Source organism: Apaloderma vittatum, unplaced genomic scaffold (assembly GCF_000703405.1).
Source record: "Apaloderma vittatum isolate BGI_N311 unplaced genomic scaffold, ASM70340v1 scaffold1553, whole genome shotgun sequence".
Taxonomy (NCBI): Eukaryota; Metazoa; Chordata; class Aves; order Trogoniformes; family Trogonidae; genus Apaloderma; species Apaloderma vittatum.
The window spans coordinates 4,911-16,171 of record NW_009706199.1 but is presented as its reverse complement, the minus strand read 5'-3'; positions in this window follow the sequence as shown (position 1 = coordinate 16,171).

Sequence of the window (11,261 nt, the reverse complement as noted above, 5' to 3'; positions counted from 1 at the left end):
GAAATGGCAAAACTAGAGAGCATTCAGATTCAAATCTGGAGAATAGGAGGCACATCCTTCACCCTAGCATGCAGAACAACACTTTGTGGTATAGGCCTAGGCTTAAGGAATAACCTCACCTTCCTCATAATTATGCTTTCCTCAGAGGCCACATCCTTCACTCAAAAAAAAAACTGAGATAGAAAGATTGCTTCGTTTGTAAACTGCTCTATGATCCCTTAAGGGGATTTTTTAAAGTATGTTAATAGCAAGAGGAGATCTAAAGAAAACATTAGACCAATACTCATTGAAGATGGCCATCTGACTAACAGGGATGAAGAAAAAGCGGAGGCATTCGATGTCTGGGTTTTTTTTACCTCAGTCTAATAATAACAGACCTTGGGCTGCCCAGTCCCGAGTCCAACAACCACAAGTGTTGGAACAGTGACTCTCCATTTGCGGACACCACAATTGTAAAGGACCGGCTGTATCAGCTGAATGTTCACAAGTCAATGGGGCCTCATGCGATTCATCCCAGAGTTCTGAAGGAGCTAGCAGATCACAGAATGCATTGCACAGGAAGGGACCTTTAAAGGTCATCTAGTCCAACTGCCCTGCAGTAAGTACAACAGTTGTAGCAAGTCCCCTCTCTATCATCGACCAAAGGTCTTGGGATTCTGGGTAGACGCCCAGTGAGCAGAAGCTAGCCAGCATTACTCACAAAAAGGGCACGATGGAAGACCTAGGGAACTACAGATCTGTGTGTCTAATCTCAGTTTCTGGAAAAAATATGGAGAAGATTATACTGGGTACTGTTGAAAGGCATTCAAAGAATAATGCAATCATCAGGCACAGTCAGCATCTCACAAAGGGAAAGTCCTGGTAAACTGATTCAATATCCTTCTATGGTAAGATCACCTGCCTAGTGGATGAAGAGAAGGCAGAGGATGCAGGTTTTCTGGAATTTACAGTAAGGCTTCTGATACTGTCCTTCACAACACCCTTCTGGACAAGTGGCCGACTGTGGGATTAGCAGGTTCACAGTGCGCCAGGTGAAGAACTGGCTGAAAGGCAGGACTCAAAGGGTTGCAGTGAATGCGCTTACCTCTGGCTGGTGAACAGTCATCAGCAGCATTGTTCCTCAGGGTTCAATTCTAGGGCCAGTCCTGTTCAATGTATTTATCAAACAACCTGGATGCAGGAGTTGAATGCATCCTTAGCAAGGACAAGATGCCTTGCAGAGGGATCTAGATAGATTGGAGCATTTGGCAATGATTAGTGGAATTAAATTTAACAACTCCAAATGCCAGATTCTGCACCCAGGATTAAGTAACAACAGGCATAACTATAAACTGGGAGAAGAGTAGGAAAGCAGCCCTGCAGAAAGGGATCTAGGGGTGCTGGTCACGAGCAGGTCAGTAGGAGCCAGTCAAGTGCCCTGGCAGCCCAGAGGGCAAACCCCATCCTGGGGTGCATCAGCCACAGCACGACCAGCCGGTCAAAAGAGAGGATTACCCCACTGTATTCAGTGTTGGTGCGGCCTCATCTTGAGCCTGTGTGCAGTTCTGAGCCCTACAGTTTAAGAAGGGTACGAAGGTCCGGAAATGTGTTCAGAGGAGGGCAAAAAAGCAGGTGAAAAGGCTGGATGGAATGTCCTATGAGGAGCAACTGAGGACTGTGGGCTTGTCTAGTGTGGAGAAAAGGAGACTGAGGGGTGATCTCATTGCTTTCCACAGCTTTCAGAGGAGGGAACGTGGAGAATGAGGTGCTGATCTCTTCTCCCTGGGATCCAGTGATAGGACACACGGGAATGGTTCAAAGATGCAGCAGGAGAGGCTCAGACTGGACATTAGGAAGCATTCCTTTACCAAGAAGGTGGTCAAACACTGGAAAAGGCTTCCTAGAGAGGTGGTCGATGCCCCTCTCTTTAACTTTTGGTCAGCCCTGAAGTGGTCAAGCAGTTGAACTAGATTATTATTGTACGTCTAGTCTATTCTTGTAAGCAATTCACATACGTACATTATATATGCATGCAGACATGTATACTATTGCAGTTTAGTTCTCACTATTTCCAAAGACTTTCATATCTATAGATTTATCTATAGATAAATATCCATATATACAAAACCTTCATAAAGGATCAGCAGGACACAGACTAAAAGCATTTAAATTGTTCTGAGACAGACGTAGGTATCATACAGATTAATCATTAAAGAGACACCATTTATAAAATTAAAACTCAATGGAATTAAACCTTTAGTGACTCTTTACGGTTGACCTATGGGGTTCATTTAAGGACATTACTTATAAAATTAAAACTCAATGGAATTAAACCTGTAGTGACTCTTTACGGTTGACTTATGGGGTTCATTTAAGGACATTAGCATGTAAATAAATAAGGAGGGTGAGAAGGGAGGAAGAGAAATGAAAGCATTTTTTAAGAGGTGAAGCTAATGTATTTAATGATTCCATTTTATACCACAGCTGGAGAGCTACTCTTAAAAGAGAGATTAGCATACTCTAGTATTAACTACATGGTTCAAGTTTATCACAATTCCTCAAGGTTTTTTTCTGCCCCTCTCTTTCTGTTTTTTCAAGGGCCAGATGAAACAGGCAGGTTTATTTGTTCATTTGGGGTCTTTGTTATTAACATTTTTACTTATAAGCTAGTTAAACCAAAGTAGTTTTGCATGGATCTGTGGCCTCAAATCTTGTTCAATGTAGAGAAGCTTAGCAGTTTAGAAGATCAAACAAATCACAGAAATCCAGAAGCATGTGAAATAAAGTTCACTTTTTCTTTCAAAAAGGAGGCTGAAGTGGCTTAAAGCCACCCTGCCTGCTGTTACCAAGAGATTTTTATGGTTTTAATTAAGACTTGTTTTTATAAAAGGGAATTTTAAAACTACTTCTGCTTCACACTGCTTAATATGGGTAAGGAAAAGTATGAATTTCATTATCCTAATCACACAGCCTGTCCAGGTTATGCTTTAGCATCAGACTCAACACCAAGCAGTTGATACTTACTCAAGAGATCAGAATTGCCTGCTCCTACTAAATATTCCCATAAATGCAATAAACTCTGTTCTTAAGATTACTTCAGTACCATTTTCAGAGCCGTGTTTAGTATTTTCTATTGGGTGGAGAAGATGCAGTCAGCTGCCACAAAAGCAGCACCTTACAAAAGTAATTTCCACTAACAGATTTTGAAACAATTAAAAATAATTTTGATCTGACAACCAAGTGTAAGAGAATGTACATTTCTTCATACATAAAATACTGTATGTATATATACACATCCCATATCTCTCTTACCAGTTTATAATAACATGATTGCAGGTATACCATCCCACTCTCTCTTGCCTGTGTCCCTTCCCCAGTCTTCCAACTACCATAAAATACCCAGTCCTGCTCCATTTGCCTTCCTCTGTTGAAGATTTTGAAAATTACAAATAATGTGAATTTCTGACAATGGAGTGCAGGTTTACATCATGTAAGATGCAAAATATCCTTACTTTGGGGGTGGGGGGGAACAACAAAAAAAACCAGAACAACAAACCTTAAGTGTTTTGAAACAGTGGTAACTGGTTGCTGAAAGGCATGGACCACCAAGAAACATGCAGTTTCGGGTTTCTCTTGTTTTGGTTCTTTGATTTGAAGAGCAAAAGCTATTCTCTTTATGTAGCCAGGAGTAGAGACACAGAAGGTATTATAGGAAAGGAAGCATGCCATGTCCCTAGGCAATACCATGCCTGCCCAGGCAGCAGCTGACAGCTCCAAAGGAATGCGTGGCTTACGCTCAGCAATGGAACATCTGGGTATTTTGGTTAGTACTGACCACTCTGTTCTGGGATGGGAGGAAAGAGAGAAGGGACAGCAGGGAAGCTGGCATGGCTTCAAACCCACCTCTACACAGGAAAGCAGAAACCACACAACGCTTCAGCACTAAAGCTTCACTTCCCAGAGGAGCAGAGCAGAGCCACGCAGCTGGGACACATTGCTTCCATCTCCCCTCTGCCTTTAACAGCTGTTTCGAGCTGACAAAAGAGCAGTAGAGTGATGAATTTTTACCAAAAAGGGAAGTTCCATTGAAAATTTGAGAACCTCTGATATTCAGTGCATTAGGCTTTTGCTCAAAGAACACAGGCACATGCCTTGCAAATGTGTGGAAGGTAGCACACAGAGACCGACATGTGGCGAGGTGGCAGAAGCACCACAATCTTCTCAGCTGACCACTCAACTTATTGCAGGTTATAAAACTTCCAGCAATTTCTGCTTCAAGTACAATGAAGGAAAACATATCATCCAAGAAGGCATGGAGCCTGTTCTGTTTAGAGTATGGGGGGTTTTATGTTGGTCGCTTTTCTGAAGGGGGTGGGTGTTTTCAAAGCCTCTTTTAAGAGGAACCATTTCAAAGTATCATCTGATTCCACGTAGAATTTTTCTTTCAGCACTGTGGAGATGCATACTGGCCATCTTATTTTAGCAACTCTTGCTGCAGATTACTGTGGGGATCACACCTTTTTTAAAAGGAGTTATTGCCCTCAACACTTTTAAGATCCTATATTTTCTCAACTTACTGGCTGAAAAAAATAACGGCGTTTTCCATTAACCAGCAGCACAGACTGGTATTTCCATAAACTACTGGCAACATAATTCCCATCTTGCCAAATTTACTCCTGCCATGCTGGTCTAGTTGAGAAAAAATAAAATATTTCATATCCAGTTTCATTAATGATTTTCTGTCCTCTTTTAACATATGTGAAAGATCCAACTCCAGATCTCAGAACTGCAGATACTCAGTAAGCTTTGACTTTCTTATCCTGACATGTTTGGAACACTGACACCAACAGAAAAATAAAATTGCCATTTAAATACAGCTGAGGTTCTCTAGTCAACTAACTATAGCCTATGATGTTTTTCTTCCCCCCCTTGTTTTTTTGAAGTCAAGACTTCTAGAAAGTGAAATTTAGCCATCCTGCTGGCATAAGCAGAAGAAAACCAAAGGCAATGAAATCTTCCACCTATCTCATTTTCAAGCATTCAAGCATAGAGATGACCTGCCCTTGAGAAAGGCTTTTATTTAGGAGTAGCCTATTTTCAGGCTAACTTGTAAATAACTAAATGTTCTGCACCAAAACTACTACTTTAAAAGGGACTTTTGCAACTTTAGAGTGGGTAGCTTTAGCTATTATGAGGTCAAGTCCATGTTCAAGTGCTTAAAAAATAATAATCAAAACAAATAACAAAAACAAATAATCAACCATCAGGACCAAAGAGGCAGTAGTGTTTCCCAATAAAAAGTTACAGTAACAACTGGTATTCACACAATGATCTTTGCCCTCATGCAGCCCACTGAAAGACTGAGGTTTAAGATTTTACACCTGCATCGAGAAAGCTTTCTAGATATAACCTTACTACAAAGATAGTGATCTCCTCCCCTAAACATAAAGCCAATCAAAACTAGAAGAAGTCTAACCATGCATCACTATCACCAGCCCTCCACTGGTAATATTTTGCTGCATTTGTCAGACAAATAGATCATTGGTTTTGTGCAAAAAATACATTACTTTGCATTGTACGACTAAATGGAATTTTTATCTCAAAACCCTTTCTCCATCAGACTCCCTGCATCTGATCACTTCACGTCAGTCACTCATCTTCTAATTTTATTCAAGTAATTAAGATCTAGTAAAGCACAACATCATTTCAGCAATATTAAAAAGTACCACAATATTGCATAAAGTTTAGCACAACGGGTCCATGGGACTGCAGGTTATCAGCACAACTCTCTTCCTCTACCAGCTTCTTATTCTTTAAAAATCAGCTTGCCTGAGTTAAAGACTTTTTCTTGGAAAATTTAAACCCATACAGACTATTACACAGAGTGATACTGCACCAACAATGGGAACTCACACAATACCTACCCCCACAAAACCTCTCCTCCCTGGCACAACTCTCCTTTTTCTTCTAGAGGGATTATGGCACTTTTTTTTTTCTTAAATCAAGTCTAGAAAACCAAGATACAAATAACTAGGCCTAAACGAGGACTAAACTTTCCAAGTTCTTGTACTGTTACAATCAGCTGATAAGTATCTCTATTCTAGCCTGTTATTAAAACTGTAAACTGACTTACTAGAAAAAAAAATTTAACACTAAATGTGGTACCAGATGCACTTCTGTAGAAATACGAATCAAAATAAAAAGGATGAGAACACACGAGAGGCATGTTTGCAGATTTCACGCCCCTCTGTAACTTGCATTCTTCCCTATCTCCTTCCCCATAAGAGGAGAACACTGATTTAATGCCTGGAAGCAATATTATGCTATCAACAGTAAATAATTTTCATCCCCAAGCACAATCAGCTCTAAAGCAATGTATCTATACATCAGGAACAAAAGATATTAAAAATAAATACAGTAGGGGAAAGCTATTACTAGATGAGTTGAACCATGTGTAAAACACTAGCTACAAAGAATCTATCTCCTCAATAAAGAGGAGAACTTCACTTTCTCCTAATCTTTTAGAGAACCAATATCTGTTCCTGGATAAAATCACTGCAAATTCCAATCTTTTATATAAACCACTTCACAACCAACATCCTTTTATGGAGGTGGAAGGTAAGGACAGGGTACCTGCAGCTACTGTATCCTTATGAGCCAGCTGTCCTCTACGTCACATTTGTTTATATTCTGAATTACCAGTTGTTTCAGGCCCGCAAAAAAACCCTAATACTCAAGCCTCCCACTTTGGCCAAGTTTATTCTTTTTTTTAACATCCAGTAAGAATCCGATTTATTTCAGCAAGTCCTGTATCCTTTGAACAAGAAAAGAGGATTAACACTTCATTATCATTATACACCTGCAGAAAGGAGCAAAGAAGCACAGAAGACATATTTTATAGAACACTACTAATATAATGCAAATTAACTAATCTAAAGGGGAACTTATTTCTACAGTCTTATCTTTCCTACACTTACATTTATTTATTTTGCTCCGAGTGGATTTAGAAGACTCAGAAATATACTTCTAACAAAAGAACGCTTGTCCTTCAAGCTTTGTATCTCAGGCAAGATTTTGTTTCAAAGTTTCCTGCATATATTTTAGTTCTAAAATATCAGGTTGAACATCCTAAAGAGAACATGATGACTTTCACTAGCTATCAATTAAATTCACTGGGTTTATTCCTCCAGGTTCAACATCCACATTTCCCTTACAGCTAAATCTCTTTCCCATCCAGTGCTAGAGAGTGTGATTTTTCTCCATTCTTAGCCTACCCCTGTAGCTGAATGAACCTAGACAAACTTCTCTGGGTAACTGGGACTCTTCTCCGCTGTATTTATTGTTGTGTAATGAGGCATAAAGTTATCTCTGACCAACAAATCAAAGCTGTTCACTGTTCAGACTATCATCCCTTTGGTTCACAAAACATACTTCAATTTCTAATGCTTCATATTCAAAAGGCATTAACAGCCATAATTCCACCAAGATGAACAAGAGTGGGAATTGGTCTTGCAGTTAACAGCATGGTTACCATAGGCATAAAACTGAGCTTTATTTATTTTTATCTGAATCTCATCAAGTTAAGCTTTGAAAAACTTGAATAAAATTCTTACAGGCTGACTGTGCTTTTCTGACGCCCAGTAATTTGGCCGAGGAAAACTCTTGCCAAGCTATGATTCGCATTTAGCAGCTTCAGGGGTAACAGTGCTTGTCTCAACCTTGACAACCAACTGTGAGGGCACACGATTAAATTTAAGTTTCCAAAAGCATTTAACATTCGATTCTGTTGAAAAAACAATTTTACTACATGTTTTGAAAATAAAATCACTTTTTCCTCTTTTAGAAACCCATGATGATGCCAGACATATGCTTGTTTTCTAAACAACAACTGTTTAAAAGAAGGAACATTCTTTCTGATGTGCCTGCCAAAAATAACATTCTGTGGCTTAAAGAAATCTGATAGTAGGCAGTTCACTCAGATAAGGGAAGAAGGGTTTACATTTGGCAAGGGTTTACATTTCACATTTTGCAACTACTTCCCTCCACTCTAGTTTCTTTGAGGATGAACATGACAGTGGGGAAGGTTTTTGTTGTGGTTTGTCTGGGTGTTTTTTAATATTTTTTTTACATTTCCAAACATTTCACTTTTCTCTTAAAAAAAAAAAAGGCATCTGTGGGTTTTACCAGAAGTGACATGAAGCACAAGTTCATTACAATGCATTTCTTTCTTACAAGGAATACTAGGGTCTAAAATAGACAGTTTGAAAAGGAAGTGAAGGACAACTTCAGAAGAAATGCAGAGGATAGAGTTTGCAGTAGGAGAATGGGGAACAGAAAATTCAAATAAGGAAGTAGCACACAAGGAATATTAACAGCTTCATTTTAAAACACAGGACAGGGAGAAGAGGAGATGGATTTAGAGTTTCACCTGGCAACAAAAAATACTACCTGCCCAACAGAGGTGGTTATTTCACTGTTGCCTCAATAGTTTCAGACTGAGAGACAGAATGGGTAATAGAAACATGCAAATAGGGCTATATAGCACATAATTTAGTTCTGTACATTTCAGAAGGTCACAATTTTAAGGCAAGACTTGGATCTACTACAATATTTAAAACTTCATCTTTCATTAATTAATAACACACAGAAATAGTAACTGGACCAATTCAATAAGTAATGCAAAATACTGACTCAAAGCATCTAAAACAACAAAAGTTCCATAATCTTCCCCGATTACAGAGCTGTACTCACCACTTCCCAGAATGTTTTGCAAATAGTTATAAATTCCCCTGAACAGAAGCTTGCCGTCACTCTCCAAGATAAAGAAATTCCTGAAGGCTTCTAAATCTGCTTCAACATCAAGTCAACACTTCAGCCAGCTAAGTGACCAATAAAAATATAATTTTCTACACAACAGCAAGCTGTAGATCCATGCAAGCTTAGAGGCTCTCAGAAATGTTAGTACAGCAACCAGACCTTATTGCAGAGCGTGTGCCTTCTCCAGTAGAACACCAAACACTTTAGAAAAATAAGGTCAGAATCCCAATGGTCTTACGGCAATATTTCAGATGCAGCTGTTCCAGGCTAATAAAAATCTATGACATTGAAAATCCAACCACTTATTAGTCCACCAGCATAGAAGCTTTTCCTGTCATTAGCAGTACAAACCCAGCATGAATTCAGCAACTAGACAGGAAGGTCTGTCTTTACAGCATTACTAGCTACAGCTATAACCAGGTGTTGCTCCTAATCTTATCTACATGCTTGTGTAGAATTACCCACCCCTGAATCAAAGGATGCTTGAAATTTCCAGATAGTCTACAAGAGTATGAGCAGTGTTTGATGACAGAGGCAAATGTTCTAATAGCTACGTTTCATTTAAGAGCTGGAAGACTATACCTCAGTGCATTCTCAGACACTCCTCATGAAGGCATTTGTACCTCCTCACTCCAACATTCAGGTATTTTACACTTGTCATGCATAAGCTCTACAACTCTTCATTTGCTATACAGCGATTCCTACAGTGAAGGTGTGTGAGACCTGTAGGATTATGGACAACGGAGAGCTTCAAGAGAAGCAAAACTGACTGAGCTCAAGGAGATAGGATGTCCCCTATCTAGGAGGAAAAGAAAAAAAGCTGCTGAAATGCTAGTTCCTCGTTCTTTCTGCAAAAAGAAGGGTGGTCAGAAGGCACATAGCTTGCACGCCTGCTTGTCTAGCGTAGCCCAGCAAATATCCTTCTACTAATAACACACACTCCCTGAAACTGTAACTAAACCACTTGTGTAACAGTACCAAGAAATCCACTTTAAAAATGACTTATTCTAACTGCAGCCCTACTCCAGCTCCAAGCTGGCATTCAGAGGTTAGAAGAACTTCAATATTCAAGCCGTGCAAAAAAACAGTAACATATGCATGAGAGTGTCTTCAAATTCAGCTTAAGTCAAATATAGGCTTCATTTGAAGTGATGTGTTCTCCTCCATGTCTGCAGCTGTTTAAGCATTCAAAGCAGCAGCCGAGCTTTAAAAAGAAAAACAGCTCTTACGCAGGAAATAACTCTACAATAAACTTGTGCTGATATGATTTCCAGAGAATTTCAACAATCTATAGAAAACTCAGAAGCAAGCTCCAACTGCTGTAGAAGAAAGAACTAAAAAGCCACATTTTCACTAAAGCTCTCCTTCTAATTCAGAAGTTCAAACTTCATTTCTTCATTCACATATAATGAGGCAGAAGAACTTTTCAAAGTGTTTCCAAAGGATGCTTGAAGTTTCAAAATAAAACAAGCCTCCCAGGCCTCGCCTTGTAGCACACTTGTCCCCACAGCTGCCCACTGATCTGTTAGGACAAAATCAAGTCCACAGCAGATGAACGGTTTTCCTCAGCATCGTGGAATGCAGACCTTCTCGAGACACTGCAAGATTTCAGAACAAACATCAAGAAATCAATTCCAACATTTGCTGGAATACTTTTAACATGTTTTGAAATATTATGTCTGTCATCCGTTACATACATAAGCTCTCCAACTATTACTTATGAGCAAAGTGGTTGTCACTATGAAGATGCACAAGGGATCTAGGATCCATCAGCTGAAGAGCAAAGGTCTCTGGCTATGAGAAAAGCACATGTCCTAATGACATTTAATTTTCCAAGTCAAAGGAATGCAGAAGAGAATCTGTCTGCATCCTTACTGACCTCTTTTTATTAAACGAGTTACAGATCCAAGGGTTAGATCCTGCTCACTTCCTCTAAGCAGCCTCTCTGCCCAGGTACAGAACAGTGATGCAGAGAGCACTGTCCTTACCTTATAGGGCTTTGGAAGCAGAGAACAGAAAAGTCAAGTTAGCCCTTTCTAACAACACTCCAAGAAGGTTGCATTGCCACAAGAACAGCAGTGCTAGGCTGCAAGAAAAATCTTCTGGAGAGGAAGGAGTGGGCAACAGCTGTGTACATCAGCTGTGTGTGCATACATTACCTATAAACCCTCAAATGAGTGAATACTCAAACTGAGCTGGCCATTAGCACTGGAACAAATTTCACCCCAGATTCAGTCTGAATTCCAGCCCCATCAATGGTATCTCACTCTGCAGCAAGTGACAAGCAGACAACTTGCTAACCAGCCCATAGGAGAAAGTCCTGTTGGTCATATTTGATATAATGCGCTCTACCTATAAATATGGCAGACCTCCAACAATTCTCAACTTATCCTCACTGTCCTTTACACATAGCCTTAACATTCTTCTCCCTTTGCACTAGCAACCAGACTTCAAAGCATTTTTTT